The 19,347-nt window shown below is 35.1% G+C and overlaps 1 pseudogene; it reads right to left on the bottom strand.

Annotated features, from left to right (window-relative positions):
- Nucleotides 1-1,418: 1,418 nt before the first annotated feature.
- Nucleotides 1,419-19,347, bottom strand: part of LOC110222604 (zinc finger protein 280D-like) — a 51,371-nt pseudogene continuing 33,442 nt past the window's right edge.

Below are 19,347 nucleotides of genomic sequence, written 5' to 3'. Positions count from 1 at the left end.
ATTTGGCTCAGACACCACTCTTTATCAACTTCTATCTATTTTGGAAAGTCTGTTTATTTATTTACTACTTCATTTCTTCATTTATTTATTTCTGGTTGCAAATATTTGCTCAGAAAATAATATACAGATCAAGCAGTGTTCAATAGTTGTTTAAAATATTCTACATTCATTGAAACAAAATTTAATATTTCAAAATACATTCTAAAGGAGTAAAACTGCAGTATTTTAATGAACTTTGTCAGCGTTTCAAAGTAAAGTATTATTAATCATGTTAGGCCTTCCTACATCTATGAGTTCCTAAAACAATAGATACAAATGAAAATCATTTTAGCAGCCATATTATGGACATGAGGCTAAATTTCTGAAATGGATTCACACATTTCTGCTTTAAGTCCCCTTTAAGTATTTGTTTAATGTAAAGAAGAAGTTTTAAAATGGCTGAATACATGACAGAACATGTTTCCAATTTACTGCTTTACAGTTTCTGCATTAAAGTTTACTTTGGCTTGACTTACAGACCATATATAGGTCTACTTATTCCTAATAAAAATCATTAAAATAACAGTAAAGGGAGTAACAACTACAGAATTTCTAGTAATGAGTTGTCCTTTATACAACTAATATGTCATGGATTTATGCACAGTTTGCATACTGCCAAAAACACCATGTGTATGTGTGTGTGTGTGTGTGTGTATGTACATACACACACACACACACACACACACACACACATATATATTTAAGAATTTCAATTTCACTGAAAGTCCTGTATGGAGGGGCATAGATTCATATAATTCTGTTTACATGCATCTGACAGATAGGAATGTGACATTAAATCCAAAATAGTTTTATATTTATGGAAACTGTCATTAGATTAATACACCATTGTAAACATGCTCCACATTAGTATTATACTCTGTTAAAGCCTTCTCTGATTCACCTGTCAACCATGATTTTTAAGCAATTACCTTCATAAAAGTGTTTTTGAAACTTTTTTTTAAGAATGGTGGGATAAATGCAACTGGTTTTAATTTTAAGGAATTCAAAATATTTTAATAATAATTAATAACTTTATTTTTCCTTAATTATGATTACTTAACTTTACATAAGTAATATTTATGATTACTTTACAAGATTGCTTTTCTGGAAAAAAAAAGAAACTAATGAAATGAGACTTTTCCACTTGAAATTTAACCTTCATCAGAACACACATACCCTTTTAGATACTTATGTTTAACTGTGCTATGATTGGCAAATTGACCAGTTTAATAATAGGCTTAACATAGATATACAATACATTTTTTCTATTTCTAAAAGCATCAACGAGCACACCCAATAGGAATGGTCCAAAATGTTCTTTACCATCATTATTGTTGTTATTTTTTTAACCAAAACTTAAAATGAATGGCTGATTTCACTTAAACTTGCTTCTTTTCATCTGTTAGGTTTACAGTTGTTTCTGCTGCAGTAGCAGAAACTAGACAGTTTCCTCTAGAAATGTCATTTCTTTGCTCACAAACTACTCCAGCTTCCTTGCTGGAGGTTTAATGCTGCCTTTCTGAAGAATCTTAGTGGCTTCATTCTCAAGCACCTTTGGCATCAAGGGTTCCAAATGAATACTACTTTGCTCACTAATGTTAGAACAGATTGAGGTCCACCTCTTTTTCTCAAAAATCCTCAAAGCTTCCATCATTTGATGTTAATTTCAAATTTGTTTTAGTATTCTGTGAAGAAGGCTCAGCTTCATTGAAGCTGTTAGTGTGATCATTTAGAATCACATTCTCTGAACTTGGGCACATCTCCAATTTAGTTTTGCTATTGGTGAGGTTTTTGTTTGTTCCTTTGTTGTTGCTGTTTTTCTTTTTCCATCACCTTTTTCACGGAATTATTATCTGAAATAGAGCTGAAAGAATTCCTTGAGCTCCTATCTTGGACTAGTAGTTTGGGGTCATTTTCACATTTAAAATTGTTGAGCTTTCTTCATTCTTCATTGCTAATGAGCTTTTACATGGATTTACATCACTTTTTTTTTAGAAAATGCTTCATTTATTTATTTATTTATTTTGGCTAGGCAGTCGGGTTAAGTGACTTGCCCAGGGTCACACAGCTAGTAAGTGTTATGTGTCTGTGGCCAGATTTGAACTCAGGTCCTCCTGAATCCAGGGCCGGTGCTCTATCCACTATGCAACCTTGCTGCCCCAACATCACATTCTTTTTATGATTCCTCTGAAGAAGAATTTTCTTGTTTGCTTTCAGAAGTTGATGTTTCTGTTTTTCCTTAAGATATATTAGATTTTTAATTTTTGTGAGTTGTAGCTTCTTTTTCCACAGTGATTATTTCATTCTTTAACTCTGGAAGTTGTTCAGAATTGAAATGCAAATGGGCATATTTTATCTATCTATTGGTTTTCAACATTCACTTTTATAAGATTTTGAATTTTAAAACTTTCCCCCCTCCTCCATCCCCAAGGTAGCACAAAATCTGTTATAGGCTGCACATGTATAATCATATTAAACATATTTCCACATTAGTCATGTTGTCAAATAAGAATGAGAACAAAAGGTGAAATCAAATGAAAGAAAAAAAACAACAAAAAAAGAAAAGAGTAAGCTTTGATCTGTATTCAGACTCTATGGTTCTTTCTCTCCATGTGGATAGAATTTTTCATCATGAGGCTTTTGGAATTGTCTTAGATCATTGCATTGCTGAGAAGAGCTACGTCTAAGAAAGTAAGTCAGTCATCACACAATGTTGCTGTTACTGTGTACCATATTTTCTTTAATAACTTGGCATGAGCAAGTGTCGCTTTCACTTAAATGTGTGTCCATATTATCTACACCAGAAATATCAGTTAGGAAATCACAATTAAGGTTCACTACTGTAATACCCCTGAGGTTTTCTGAATGCATCTTTAAAACTCAAAACTTTTTACTTGCACAGGCTCTGTGAAAGCTCAATATGTGATTGACATAGACTTTCCTACAGCTAGTGTTGTATCTACATAAAGTACAGTGGACATATGTGGGAAAATGGTTTGCAAAATATTTTATTCACGAATAACAATCAATGCACTTGTGAACTCCCTAATGATACTTTAAATTCCACAATGCTGTGTTGACTGTATTTCTTTTTTGTCCTGGCTTCTTTTGCACGTGGTATTTTTTTATATGGATTTGGATTTCATTGCAGAAATTCTTGTACTTTTTTTTCCCGATAGTTTTTTTTGCAGCTGTATTTTTAGTTCTTGAAGGAGACAGCTGAAGGATAGAAGTGTTTGCACTAATAGAAGATGCCTGAAGAGGTCCAACTGAAGCTCAGACAGTGTTTTATGTTCCAGGAGGCAATCCTTACAATTGTTTAAGCTTTTTAAATGTTCAGTGTTGAATCTTATGATCCATTTACTCTTTCCAAATAAAAAGTTGTAGTCGGAACTTTGTACAATGATATATTCCTTTTTTTTCTGATATTTCATATAATGGTACATGGATGGAGTTACAAGTTCAATAACTTTGAGGCAAAAGGAACATAGCAAGTTCTTAGTATATTCTTGAAGAGTTCTAAAATGTGTTCCTACATCAGAAAATGATGATGATCTATGATTACACACCTGAGAAAAATATGGCATTTCACCAGTTTCATGATTGTCCTTCATATATTGTAAAAGAATTTACTCTGTCTCAAATGATGACTCACAGATTTTACAAATAGTAGAAAACTCATGGGGGGTATGTGTACTTTCAGTGTCACACTGCAGCTGGAAATGTGTGGGAAATTGAAGATAGTAATGTTGGCAAATTGTGTGGTTTTCCCGGCTTTTGCTGCTCTGTTTCTCAAGTTCCAAATGGTGTTTCATGTGGTCCATAAACTTAATGTTAATTTTAAGTATTTTCAGGCAACTGAAGCATTTAAAGGTTGTGTGAGTCTTCTGTTCTTGTAGATTATCTCTTTCATGTTTCCCATAAAAAAAATCATTAACTAATATGATCAGTTTTCCTTTATCTGTATCAACAATCTCATTTTTACTTGCTACATTTAAAAATTCCGTTTTATTAGATCCCCAAAAGATTTTTTTCACCCTTTCTGGATAACAGTACTTCATGTGTTTTTTTTTAAAAAGGATTCAGCAAATCAAAATTAACATTACGCTTTGAACAAGCTCTTGGGAAAGGTGTTCCATTTTTCAGAGAATTGATTGTACCTTTTGAAGGTGTACTTTGTGATGGTGACTTTCCTGAAGAGAATGGGGATGAGGGATGTGTTCCAGCAATACCTTCATTGGACTTGGGCTTCTTTAAAGTAACATTGCTTAATTCAGAAGTTGAGAGACCTTTCTTACAAAGGAACTTTCATTCAGACCTGTTCATCCTTGGTACTGAGGTATTCTTGGGTTTTGTCTCTAATCAAATAACTTAGAAAAATTATTAGGTACAACTTGTGGTGAAGTGAGCAACAAAACTAGCTGCAGATCTTAAGAGAGATGGAAAAAAGTGGTGAAGCTGCCATAGTGTTTTATGTAGTGGTGACTGATTGGCTTTAACTGGCTGATTGATTGACTATTGGTGGCATCATTGTGTATTTCTCTTGATGATGAGCTAGGGTTGACTCTGTTTAAAATATGAAATGAGTGGTTTTGATCTTTCAATCTCCCCAACAAGGATTGGATCATCATCCTCCTCATCCTCAACATCCTCACCAGCATCATCCTCATCCTCATCCTCAGTTTCTTTTACTTTCTTCTGCCATGGTTGCAGCTCTCATTCTTCATGCTTTATAAATAGTTCAGCCATTTAAAAATTATCTTTTGGGTGGAGAGTTCCAGAGCTATCTTTCTGTAAATCATAACGCGAATGGCAAACACCAGTATGTAATATGTGTACTTTGTCTCATGCCAAAAAAATACATTTTACTGGGTGTTCAGAAATTCTCCAGTCTAACTCTCACCTCCATGAAACTCATTGTGTGATGTCAAAGAAGTCAATAAATCTTGGTTTTCCTGTCATGTGTGGTACAGGACTGGTCTTACTGAGGCACTGAGGTGGAGAAGGAAGTGGAGGAAAAGATCGGCAGCAACTGGGAGAAGGGGGGTTCCAATAGCGCAGCAGGTGCCTAGGCTTTGGGGAAGGAAGAAGGGAGAGAAGGAGAGAGAGGGGTGGGGAGGGGGAGAGTAAAATGGGGGGTTGTCTTGCGAACCCGCCACTTTGCCTTATGGGTAGATTCCTGGAAATTTCTACTTATTATTAGTTGAGGACACCGTCTTAACATGCTGAAGAGAAGATTGGTGATTATGGGGTCAAATAACTTACTGGGTCACGCTGTAATAGAACCTTAAGGTCTTGATGGTTATTCAGGGGCCCATTCCATAAAAGACAGAAGTTCCTTTTATTCCAGTACTGAAGAGACCTTAGGTAGGCACTCAACAATCATTCTGTAAAATATGATAAGGACCAGACTTGATTTCATTAATCTCAGTAAACACATGAGACTTACTATCAATGCAAGTAAGAACTTTCTCTGCATCTTAAAAGTCTTAGTTGCTTAGTGCATAGAGACTTTAAGTGACTTGTTGAGGGGCCACAGCTAAGATATGATAAGAGGTAGGAACTGAACCCAGATTTTCCTGGTTTCACAGTGAATAAAATGCCATGCCTAGAGTCAGGAAGACTCCTCTTCCTGAGTTCACATCCATCTTCATACACTTACTAGCTGTGTGATCCTGGGCAAGTCACTAAACCCTGTTTGCTTCACTTCCTCATCTATAATGAGCTGGAGAAAGAAATGGCAAAGCACTCCAGTATCTTTGCCAAGAAAACCATCAAATGTGGTCACAAAGAGTTGGACACAACTGAAATGTGACTAACAATTTTCTCTTCATCCACTGTATCAGAATGATTCTCTTCAGTAGTTACTATAGGTGATTATCACTTTGTTCCTTATGACAATTCCGTTGTTTTTAATCATTTTTCTCCTATTGTATAAGATCATCCAATGGAAATAAGATAGGAGAGTTGGAGAGGATACAAAGACTTTGGTTTAAAGGCAGGGTTTTTAAACTCCTGTTTCTGGCACCTACAGAACCACGTGTTAAGTCTGTCATTAAATTTCATCATGAACCTTGAAGATGATCGTTACTGAAAGACATCTTGAGGCAAATTACACATAAGACTGGAGCATGCTTGCCTCCTATGAAATTGCTAGAGCCTCACATTTTAGTAAGTAATATCACTTAACTTTTTTTCGTCTTTTTAATCTCTGCAAGGTAAATTTGGATTCTAACAGTGGTTCCTTCTTGTTAACATCAGTAGATAATGTTACACCGTTGCAGTTTAAGCTTGATCAGATACATTCATTACAGCTCCCAGCCAAATGTTTTTGGTTTAGTTTTTCTGTTGTCATATCGAGTGTTAGCTGATGTTCTAGCCTTCCTAGAGTTGTCAGGATAGGAATGGATAAAAATCAGCATTATAGATGAGAAGATGTAACATAATTCAGGGTACATCATTACTATATAATCCAAATAGTATCCATAGGGGCCAAAAATAGCAATTCTTATTCAAAGTTGTGTTTCCAGTACCTGCAGACATATTGAAGATTGTTTTTTAATCTTGTAAAATTAAACTTGAGGAGAAATGTGGTTATAGCAGTTGGGGATATGACTTTTGCATCAAGAATACCTTGCTTTGGGGCAGCTAGGTGGCACAGTGGATAGAGCTCCGGCCCTGGATTCAGGAGGACCTGAGTTCAAATGTGGCCTCAGACACATAACACTTACTAGCTTTGTGACCCTGCGTAAGTCACTTAACCCCATAGCCTAACCCCCCCCAAAAAAAACCCCAGAAAAACCTTGCTTCAAATGATGCCTCTGAAAGACACTGGCTGGGTCAATGTGAAGAAGTGTCTTCATGTCTCCATGCCCACATGCAACTCTCAAAGGCAGTAAAATGAAAAAAAAAATGCAGATCTGCAATAGTAGAGTTTCTTCACATGGAGGTAATTAAACTAATTAAACCATAGGTCTAAATCAAAACATATATAAAAATTAAACTTAAGGAGTATCCAGAGTAAAGGAAAATATTCTCAAATACTGATCATAGATTGTCTATCTCATCTTTGTACATGTTATCAATAATAGGCCACTGGTTTGGAGAATGGAATTTCTACATTTTAATTATAATATTTTTGTAGAAAACTAAATTATAAATTCATATTTTAATAACACATTAGCCATACTTTACTTTCCCTTGTGTACATAGTAAAATTATACTTAAATCAAAAGGTAAAATGAACTGAAGAAAAAAAAGTTAATGTGGAATATTTGATGGAAATGCATATTTACTGAACAATGAAATACCGTAAACAGACCTAAATCCGCATTATAACTAGATACTGTGTCATCACACTGTTGACTTTTGACACCTAAGTTGTACCTTAAATTTAAAAGGTTACATTCCAAGTGGTTGGAACTGAAAATTTTAATGTAGGTTTTGCAGTTACATGAAGTTTTCTAAAGTATATGATAATGAAGCTGAAACTTCTGAACTTGAATTATCATGGGGAAAATTTCAGCTGGTGCAATTATGTTTTGATGGACAAATAAAACAAAGCTAATTTTAAACATTTATAAATGCATTTATGTACACACACATATATGCATATATCCGTAATCCTAAATTTCTAGAAATATACAAGGGTAGGCTTGTTATTTAACAGGTAAGTCCTAAAATATAAGGGATCATGCTCACAATTTCATTTTTCAAAAATATTAATTATAATTATATGTAATAACATATGAAACAAATTATAAAATATAAATTCAATTATGATAGTATATGTTTTCTATATGATTTGAAACAATTGGAATCAATAATTTGATAGAATTGTAAGGCCAATAGTTCAGGAAACTTCTACTGTCTTAGGTCAGTTTTCTTCTTGCAAATAAAAGAAATTACTGACTTAAACTTTAATATTTCTAAAGCCAAATATAAATTGTAAAAAAAGAAAGTTTTCAGTCGATATGTTTACCTAAATGATTGCAGGTATTTCGAGTATTTTAAGGATTTTTAAAATTCTGGTTTTGTTTTTCCTTGAACCAAATTGGAGAATTGACATACTATTTTTATTGCCTTCCTGTTATTTACTTAATCTTAGATTAATGAAATGAAAAATCAATCATAAATGTGAAAAAATAATGGTCAAAGGGACCATTTTGTTCTCCTTCAAATCTTGACAGAGTATGGCCTTGCATCATTGATTCAGACAGGTTATTCTTTTCTAACTTGACACTTGTTATACAGTTGTCTGTATAAAAAGCATTTTAAGATAATTTAAGTGCATTCAATTTGTAAAACCTGATTTCCATAAATTGCTTGTTTTTATTTGCCCCTATGATACCATGCCACTAAATCAACCATAACCTTAAAATTTTACCTGCTTGTTCTGGAGCCGCATAGATAGAATTTAGAAGTGAATTTAGAACTTTAACATAAATCTCTTAATATAACAATTTTTATCAGGAATCAAGTGTAAGTGTATTCAAGAATGTCAGGGTATATTTTAATTAATGAAAAATACTTAAAAGTACACCTACCCAAATTTGGTAGTTTGTTACTATTTGGTACTAAGTGAAGCTTGAATTGTGTGTATTATGGTACTACCCCAAATATAGCCAATTTACAAATAAATAAAACCTTTTAATATCTAATTCATATAAGTGTGTATGTATGCATGTAATATGACAATCCCAAGAAATTTCCTATACAACTATATTGGTTCTGAAAAATAATAATGAAATATGGTGTAAGAGAGTAGTATCTGCCAGTCTTTGGTGATTTTACTCAGATACAGATTTAAAGGAGCTAGAATTCAGCTCAGTATAAGAAAGAACATTTTAACAAATGGAAGTATCATATCTATATACCCATATTTCTCTCTCTCTCTCCTTTATATATATCCACACACGTACATATGTATTGTGTGGGACGTGAAGACCCTTACCAATAAATTCTGGAGACTCAGATGTAGCAAAGAGAAAGATTTCTTTATTAGCTTTCTCGAGAAAGGGCACCCTCTGTCCTCCTAAAATGGCTCTGTTCGAAGAGTGCAAGTGTGTGCTTAGTAAAGAAATATTATATAGAACCCTAACTGCAAATCCCCCTCCGTAACCCCCTTCCTCTCAGCTCATGGTGCAGGCCTTCAGGGCACAATCTGTTCTCTGAAATCTACCCAGCAACAGAGAACAAAAACAGTTTCAGGAACGTGCCAGGAAACAAGGAAAGGTGGAAGTTTTACAAGAGCAAGCAGTTCAGGGTGGGTATCAGGCAATTAATTTTGCTTGCTTAAAAAAACAGGTTCTGAGCGGGGGAGGGTTTTGATAACAATGCAAGGATTGTTAACAAGAACTATTGACCCTTTGAGAGATCATCTCTCACAGTATGTAAATACATATTTTTCGTAAGTTAAGAGTTTGTCAGACATATCATAGAAGAGATTCTCACATTAGATTGGCACTCGTGTTAGATGACCTCTAAGATCTCTTCCACTTCTAAGACACTATAATGTAATCTGTTCCCTAGGAAACTATGAAGATATGAATCATTACATGAAAAAATAAACTATTTTTTTCTAGGTGAGGGAAAATAGGATCGATATGATAAATTTAGATGAAAATTTTTGGGACTCCTTAAAGAACATTGAATACTTAAGATTATTTGTCACCTATCAAAGTTTGTCACTCTTTTGGCATGATGTCCTTCAGTTGCCTATTTTCTCTCAGGGAGTAATAATAGAAGGAAAAATCCAAGACAGATTTGCCTATATTTTATCGTAGTCTTTATGTAGGTGGTTTATTACAAGGCCTCTAGGAGAACTAGCCCCTGGGATTTCAAAAACATGGAGGAATAAAAAAAGAAAAATTAAAATAAAAAGAATTACCGTCACTTAAAATCCATCCTTTGCATCATGCTGTAGAGAGCCAATGACTTATATTCCACTGTAAATCATGGATGGAGATATCCATTAATATGGAAAGAGCTGCTCCAGTGTGTAGGAGGAGTTCTTGGATTTTATATTTGTTAAAGGTGTGAAGGAATGCAATTATCTACCCAAATGGGTTAGAGTTGTCATCTCAGACTGAGGAGGGAGATAATTGAAAATACTATTGTTAGATAATGATAGAAGGAACTTGCCAAAGAGTATTGTTCTGTAGGTTGATGATGAAAAATGTTATGCTGAGAAGATGGTAGATAACATTTTTATATGTTGGATAATAATTTATATTTTAAAACAAAATTATCAACCAACATGAATCTGTTAAGGCCTGCTATATGTCAAGAGGAGTGCTAGATGGTAGAGACACACATACAAAAAGCTAAACAATCCCTAAACTAAAGGAGCTTACATTCTGTTGGTGCATGAGCATATGTATGCAATGAATACAAATTAAGAACAAGGTAGTTCAGTATAATTGAACTGGGGAGGGATCTAGCAATAGGTGGGAAATTAATATTATATTGTCCTTTCCCTGAATTTTAACTCTAGTAATTGTTAATTATCTGGGATATATAGATTATTTAGAATTGAATATAGAGAATAAGAAAATCTACTGTTAGTATTGAGGCATAATATTTATAGAAAACTTTGTTTTACAAATATACACCTTCAGTACAGCCCTACACATTAGCTGCTATTGCTCTCTCCATTTTACAGATGAAGAAACTGATAATTTAGAGGGGTTCAGGTAGAATCCCATTGCCATATAGCTAATAAGTGTCTCAGGAGGTAAACTCAGGTCTCACTAGCTCCCATTGTACCATTTGTCAGTTAGCTGCTGTGTTCTAATGCTGTTCTTAGTGTTGGTACCATAGGACAATGGGAGTGAAATGTCACACACTGAATACTTTAGGGCTTCTTCACTAATCTTTGAATGGAATATAACATTAACTTGAAGTTTACATTTTATAGTGACTATTTCATGTTAAAGTCTGACTTTGGTTATGCTTTTTAACCACCACAACTAAAGAAAGGTATGTATTCATCTTGTAAACTAGCAAGTAAAAGCCATAGGTTTACTCCCTACAGTGGCTAGAAGTACTTACTCATTTTTTGTTGATTGGTTTGTTTTCTTTTGTTGTTGTCTATGTATGGGGATGTTGTGGTTCTCCAAGTATGGTTCTGAAGGTACTCCATAAGAACTCTTGAATTATTTCCAGTATTTTAAAGTGTTCTATGATACATTATATTATTAAAAACATCTAAATATGTCTTTAGAAGGATCCCTTATCTCATTGGTGTGAGTTGTCTTTCCCTTCTTACAGATTACTTTATCTCCCTACCCCTTAGCCTATTGGATTCTTTCCCCATTTTTTTTCGGTAAACATTCCCTAGACTTTCTATCCAAAGTGTTGCATACCTTCCCCTGATTCCTTTCATTGCTTGATGGTACAACACAATATTCAGCTTGACCTTTTATCTCTCTCAGTCTTCATTGTTGTCTTATCTCTTTACTTTGTTATATGTGCTATTTTTAATAATGAATTATTTCAGGGCAGCTAGGTGGTACAGTGGATAGAGCGCTGGCCCTGAAGTCAGGAGGACCTGACTTCAAATCCGGCCTCAGACCAAACACTTGACACTTACTAGCTGTGTGAACCTGGGCAAGTCACTTAACCCCAATTGCCTTAAAAAAATTAATTTTTTCATTTAAATGAACATTTAAAAAATCAAATTAAATAATTAAATATTAAATTGCTTAATCAAAGTAAATAATTTTATTCAATAATTAATAATTTTGTCACCATGTGTTATTGTTTTTGTTGTTGTTCGTCCCTTGTTTTGAAGACGGCCAGTGACATCACCAGATGATATCTTGACTTGCATGTGAATTGGATTTACATGAGACAGAGATGCACAAAGTCTCCAGGCCACACTCTCTTCCTGAGTCATGAAGTCCAAAAGAAAGACCAGGGGTGGGGAACCTGCAGCCTCAAGGCCACATGGGGCCCTCTAGGTCCTCAAGTGTGGCCCTTTGACTGAATCCAGACTTCACAGAACAAATCCTTTTATTAAGGATTTCTGTGAAGTTTGGATTCAATGAAAGGGCCACACTTGAGGACGTAGAGGGTCACATGTGAACTTGAAGCCACAGGTTCCCAAATCCCTAGGTAACACAAAAGTCAGAATGACTGGTAATGACCCAGTATGTAGTGGCAACTTGGAATCTTTGATGTGTCACCACATTCAAAGTGCTCCATAGTGCCTGCTTCAGTCACCTTCATGGCAGCTGGAGCAAATTGTTCTTATCTGCCTATTCTACCAGGAGAAGTCTTCACATTCTTGGGGTAGACACCCCCCTCTCCCAACTCACTAATTGATTTGAAAACTGTCAGTTACCCTCAACCTGGTTTAGCCTGTCCACCAAGACAACATTTCCAGGATGTGGCCACTGCTCATGATAGAGCGTCTTAGAGCCACAGGTGAGAGTTGGGTAAAGGCAGACACCAAAGGTGGAGAAGCTCTGAGAAGGTCTGGGCATGCCCTCATACTAGAGATGCTAGTGCTCCCAGAACACTTTATACATGTTGGCAGTATAGTGGTGAACATAGTGGCCTTCTGTGTCACCAAACAGGATTGGCTTCAATGAAGAAAGTTAGATATAGTCATGTGGAACATCCCCATTGACAGAGAAAGTGGATCTGTGAACTTAAAAAACATGATAATAGTATTTCAATGTGGTTGTTTTTATTTTTGTAGTCATATGTATTCATTTTATGCACTAAACAACATTATTCTAAGAAGAGGTCCATAGGTTTCACCATACTGCTCAAAGGGAGCATGACATAAGAAAGAAAAGGAACTTTTTTTATAGGGAAAGGGTTTCAAAGGTCCCATAAACTCCATTTGTTGGTTAGTTGAATTTCTATGGAAAGAAATACACACACACATACATGTGTGTGTATGTGTATACATACACAAATATATAAAATTTTTAACATGATTATTTCTTATAATCTGTGTTGTTTCCTCCAAAGTATCATTTTCTTCTGATTCACTTTGGTGAGTGTATGAATTCAAAGTGTGCAGAGACAATTCTGTAAGCATGTTGCTAATGCCTCTGAAATCTAGGAATACAAGTGACATTTAGAAGTTGAATGTTGCTTTGCTGTTTTCTGTACTGATTCCACAGAACTCATACATAGACATACATGTTTATGTGTATACATACAAACATATTTATATGTATGTGTATACACACACATATATATATAACAATACCTTATAGCGCTGCCTATAGACATGTTATTACAAAAACTTAAATTTATTAAGAAAAATATATTTACCCTAAATAAAATAACATAACAAAAAATGAACATCTCATTATTTGTACAGGGCACAAATATGTACCTTTGTTCACTGCAAATAGTCACAGTCTGTCAAATGTACAGGTATAATAAATAAGGTAACTATAATAACAGGTCATCACCTGCAAAATGACTAAATGCTACACATATTCTTCGAGAAGGTATAGTTAAAAATTGCTGTCAAGACAAATGTCTCTTCTGTTTTGTTCTCCAATATAATGGTGTTCATTTTTTCAGTACATTTAAAGGTACACAACAGTAGCTATAGCAACGTGGAGAAGATCACTTTGTTTCCTAAAGCACATGGAGCCCTGTAACTAGGCAGCAGCACATATCTTGAGTTCTGTTGTGCTGTGCATTTGAAATAAGGAACCAGTTTTCAGTCTCAATTCTTCTCTCCTGAAATTAGAATATAGCTATTTTATTTTAATGTGGAAAATGTGTCAAATTACCATAGTGCAGTGGAAGCGTCTTTTATAATTGGGTGTCTTCCTTGTTTTATAGTAATTCAATGTATACATTTTCCAGTCTATAACTGTATATATAAAGATACCACCAGTACACTATGCATAGAGGAGGTGACGCTGTTTGGGATATTCAAGGCATTATTTAGTCAAGTGATATATCTGACCCTATTTCAGACATCTGTCATAACCACAGTTTGTAAAATTGTGTAAAGTGATAAATAGTATCTATGTTTATCCAATGAGATATGTGGAAGAGTTAGCTGACTTTGAGATTTATTGTTGAAACATATAAACTTCAACTTCCACATAAATGAAGAAGGGTGCATAGGTGGGCTGCCCTGGGAAGGGATTTGGGGGCACAACTTATTCCCTGTCCCATTGATTGTGACTCTAAAGATATTTCAGCAATTGACCACCACTTCATTGGACTAAATGTCCTTTAATAAAATGGCAGACTTATATTTTGAACACTATATGAGAGGAAGTAGTATTTTTTTAATGAAGACTGGGAAGCATGAAAAAACCACATGGAATATTGGATAGGGACATTCTTAAAATTAGGAAGATTTAGTTTCAGGTTCTGGCCACACAGATACAGGGTATGAGATCCTAGGCACGTCATTGGAATCTTCAGTGTGCAGAGACAATTCTGTAAGCCTTTAGCCACTGCACACTACCTTTAGGGTCATCAGATTCAGATCTGCTTCGATAAACAGAGTTTCTTTATCCAGAGACCCTATGCCAATGAAGTCACCAGTGTGGTCCACAAATGAAAAACAAATAACTATGTGAACTTTTTAGTTCAATAAAATGATATATACACAAAAAAGATAAGTTCTAGAGAAAGAAGATATAATTCTTAATAATAGCCCTAGTTAATGATACAGACAAAATGAGAATTGCTGCATATACAGTAGGCTGAAATTAGATTACCTGTCCTTGTGTTAGATGGTGCCTTGCTCACCAGGAAAAAATCCAAAACAAACCAAAACATTCAAAATCAAGATATATGTATAGAGAGAGACAGAGACAGAGATACATAGGGACAGAGACAAAGAAATGGAGAGATGGGGAGAGCGAAGACAGAGGGATTGAGACCGAGATTACTGGCCTCTGTGATGGACCCATGTGGAAGATGAAGACCTTCATTTGTGTGTTTCTCTGCCCATCAGACCAGAAAAAGAAAAGAGAAGAAGCAGAGAACAGAAGTCCTTGTATATTCATCCTATATCTTACACATGACTTCCAGCCCAGTAGGGTACTATCTAATGGCATTTCTTCCTTGTAGACTCTTTACATCCTGCTCCACAGCTACCTCTAAAGGTTGTAAACAAAATTTTATCACCCTGTGAGTCAATCTGTTTCGTAGATTTGAGGGTTGTTAGGAAATGTTCCTAATTTTAAAATGATAGGCTCTTTTTCAAATGAGAAAGTTTGAGTCAATTCAATCCAACTTACAGAAGACTTATTATGTACAAGTGTCCGAGCATGCAAAGTTGAAAATGAGACAATAGTTATCTTTCAGCTGCTTGTGAAAGCATTGGATTTGAATCTCAAGGATCTGGGTTTCATGCCCTTTCTGTCCCTTTGGTACCTGTATGACGTCGGACAAGTCCCTTAACTCCTCTATGCCGCAGTTTTCTCATGAGGAAAATGAGTTAGTTGGACTAGACAAAAGATGTCATCTCCAAACTAGTGACTGAGAAACACAAATAAGTAAGTAAAAGGTATTTTGAGGAGATTATATTCTTTCCTATTTGATAGCATACCTGTCATGAAAAATTCTTACAAGTAATAATTGCTAACAAATCCTAAGCTTACCACTCTGCATTTAATTCTGGCTTTGATAAATACTCTAATAAAATGCCAATGTAATCTAGTAATGAAATATTCTTTTTGGGATTGTAGAAATTTAGAAATATTTTTAGAAATATTATAAAAGATAAAACCCCAGGGTAATATAACACTAAAAATATAATGCCAGTAATAATCACTCCATTTGTATCCTGTTTTTACAGTTTTCAAAGCACTTTAACCTATATCCATTTATCTGATCGTCATAATATAAGAGAAATGTGAAAACTGTTCCTTGGGTTCATCCCTTTTTTGGCCCATCTTTGGGCTACAATTCTATATTCTTCATGTCTTATTGGAAATTGCCTGCATTCCTGCCAGCACCTTGCAGACATCTTCTTCTGTTAGATACTTACCCTAATGTCTTAACTACCACACCAATAGGGAATTTACTTCTGCTTCATTCCAGCAAAGCCCAGGGACAGTGGTCTGTTTCACTTCCAGTGTCTCCCTTCCAACCCTTATCCCTCAGTGTTTCTGTCTCCTGAATCAGGACAGAATAGACAAGAGAAAAGTGACAGGTGGTTTCCTCCCTTTTTTCTGAAAGCAACCTTATGCTTTTGTTTTCCTGATAAGAAATAGAGTTTACCCATATTGCCAAAGTACCAATTATACTATTCTGTTCTTCCCTATATTCAGATATTTTCATTTTACAATTTCCCCACCTGCTTCTGAACTTTCTATTCATTTCCATTAAAAGACCTACAAAGCTGAAACAATTTTCAATTTAACCTGACCATAACATAAGCTTTTAAATAGGTATGCCAGTATATTTTTCCCCCCAGGGATCCACTCCATTTCTCTCAGCCCACTGCAAAGAAGGTTGCCCAAATGAACTAACCTGAGAATAATCTCTTTTTGTTTTCTAAACCTGAATGATAGATAATATGTGGAAAGTGCTTTGGAAACTCTAAAATACCATGTTAATTAGTGATGGTGGTATTGGTGATGATGATGATTATGATGATGACATACCAGAATGTTTAGCCTTGGTCAGCATTGGAGTTATCTCAGAGCGAAAATGGAAAAAAAAAAGAAAGTATATGTTTTCCATGCTTTCAAAGCTGTTCATATGTTTTCCCATATGCCCTGCTTTTCCTTGCTCTGGAGGAAGTAACTATTCCTCTGACTCATCCTCATTCATTAGTTTAGGAGGAGAAGTTAACGTGGGAACTGTGTACAGATTTCATAGAGACCTTGAACTTGGTTGGCTGGGGGTGCTTATTTTCATTTCTTTTATAATCTTATGTAATGTTTGATTTCAAAAAAATATAATTTGAGAAGGTATTCATAGGCTTCATCAGACTGCAAAAAGTTAATATCTGGGCTTGAGGGTATTTTTTTTTCAAATTCAGTGAAAAGGTACATATTTGTCTATATTCAACTGAATACAATGAGTACCTGACCCGAACTCTGCGCTCAATAGAGCATTAATCTCCTTGTACCTTAGGTAGTAAATTTTTGAGGTTATACCCTATTCTTAGGAGACATTCCCTCCTCAATTGTTACTTAATATAATTTGATTCCCCTAAGGCTCGTTCTGTTGCCACCTTCTACATAAGGACATTTCCTGATCATCCCAGTTGTTGGTACTCTCCTTCCTCAAATAATTTTGTATACTTTTCGGTTTATATTTTGTGGGTATGCTGAAAATAAGGTTCATGAAAGCAAGGCCTTCCAGATATAGTAGGCTCTTAATAAAAGTTTGTTGAATAAAAACTTAAGTCAATCTTTTAGACATCTTAATTATCAGGAATAAATAAGGAAAACCAGTAGTAGAAGATTCAGCAAATGAAAAAATATATCAGGGAACTAAGGAGTGACAGTAGATTCAGTTGTGTGCTTGGAATCAGGAAGATCTGACTCAGATATTCATTTGATTACCTCTGACCTTCAGTTTCTGTTTTTGTAAAATGAAAGGATTGACCTTTAAATTGAATTCTCCATGCTAAAACTGTGATCTATATAAACAGAATATGGCAACCCAACATTCTTTGCCGTTTATAGGGTTAACATTTTCTCCTATTTTAGTCGTCTGTTACCACATATCATTTTGTTTTACTAGAGTATTTCAAGACATAGTTGATGGACGGAGTTTATGATGTAGATGTTTAGCAATCTAATGGGCATAACTAGAGGAAGAAAATGTCAGAAATGCTCCCCTACCATGGTGAATTTGTTTTCCTTGAATGTGTGTGTCAGGGATGGAGCAGAGTGATATGAGAAAAGGTTGAGAGAACAACTGCTTTTTGTGATCTTGAATACTTTAGTTGTCATTCACTTCTACACAGTGCAGGCTTAATACAGCCCTCTTACAATTTGCCTATTTAATAACAACATCAGCATTCCAATTACAGTAATCTTGTCTCACGGGGCATAGAAATATTTAACTTCATGTGTGGGGTTACATGTGTTATATTCTACTTGAATATGTTTTGTCCATCTAAGACTTGTGATTTCATGCCTCTGGTTGCAGCTATTTATTCATAAAGAGGGCAGTCTCAGTTCATGGCTTTGATTTACCCAAATGGATCTTCAGATTTCATTTGCATCTGTTCTGAAACTACAAAACTGAGATATTTAATAGGATTTGAAATTTGGAATTTCTTAATTTTGCTGTTTAGAGCATAGGAGATATATATAGATGGCTATACAATATTTTAGACAGTTTGACTTTCATTTTACATGCAAATATATCTGACATGAGAGACTGTAATTTCCTTTTGCTCTCCTTTGTGGATAGCAGAAGGAGGGCCATCTCAGGATACTTTTTACTTCACTCATGTACGTCCAAGGCAGAGTTGGGCCAAAATTATATCCACCACATTAAAGATTCTGATAAGCTAAAGTTACAATATTTTAGAAGGCCTAGGATAAAAGACACTTTCCCTAATTGTTCTCATGGGTAATATAATAATTTAGTATCACCAGCTTAGATCCTTCCAACCAAAAGCTGGTTATACAGAAATCCTTCATGAAAAGCTAGTTCAGCTTTTCAGCAAAGGAAGCAATAAATAAAAATCAGGTAAATTATACAGAGTAGAGTAGATGAAATAATACACAAGATTGAATTGACTCTTCAGTGGGGATGGAGAAAAGATCTCATCTGAAAGGAGGACACAGAACAATTTCATTGAGGGCTAGTTAGCTATCAAAATTCTGTAGGGGTACAGGTGCTACCAATCTAGAGGTATGTTGGATAGCAGATCTGCGCATGTTAGGATCTCTGAGGGATTCCCAGTATCAATCTGAAAGCTGGCTCTTCTCTCTTGTGACCACTTTTCTCAAATTCATCTGAAGAAGTCCCTTCTGCCTCTATACAGGCATGCAGACTCAAAAATCATCAGACTCTCAGAAAATCAGAAGTGATGTCTCCAAGAATGTAGATAGTGTCCCATGACTCTGACTCAGGAGCCACTGTCTGCCTCCTGTGGGCAGAGGCAGTACAAGAGTGATCACTCACACTTCTTTATGTTGATGGATACTTGACTGACAGTGTTTGGTTGATCTAACAGTTGGAATACTCGAATGACACATTCTCCGTGTCTGTCATATTATGATTTTCATAATTTGAATGATCGCTATTGATTAATGACAGACCTGCCCAGTTGCTAATTGTCTGTGTGGCTATAGTCAAGTCATTTGATGTCTCTGAGCTTTAGTTTCCGTATTT

Source organism: Phascolarctos cinereus, unplaced genomic scaffold, assembly GCF_003287225.1.
Source record: "Phascolarctos cinereus isolate Bilbo 61053 unplaced genomic scaffold, phaCin_HiC Scaffold_9;HRSCAF=440, whole genome shotgun sequence".
NCBI lineage: Eukaryota > Metazoa > Chordata > Mammalia > Diprotodontia > Phascolarctidae > Phascolarctos > Phascolarctos cinereus.
The sequence above is the reverse complement of the archived record's forward strand: the minus strand, read 5'-3'. Positions and strand labels throughout refer to the sequence as shown.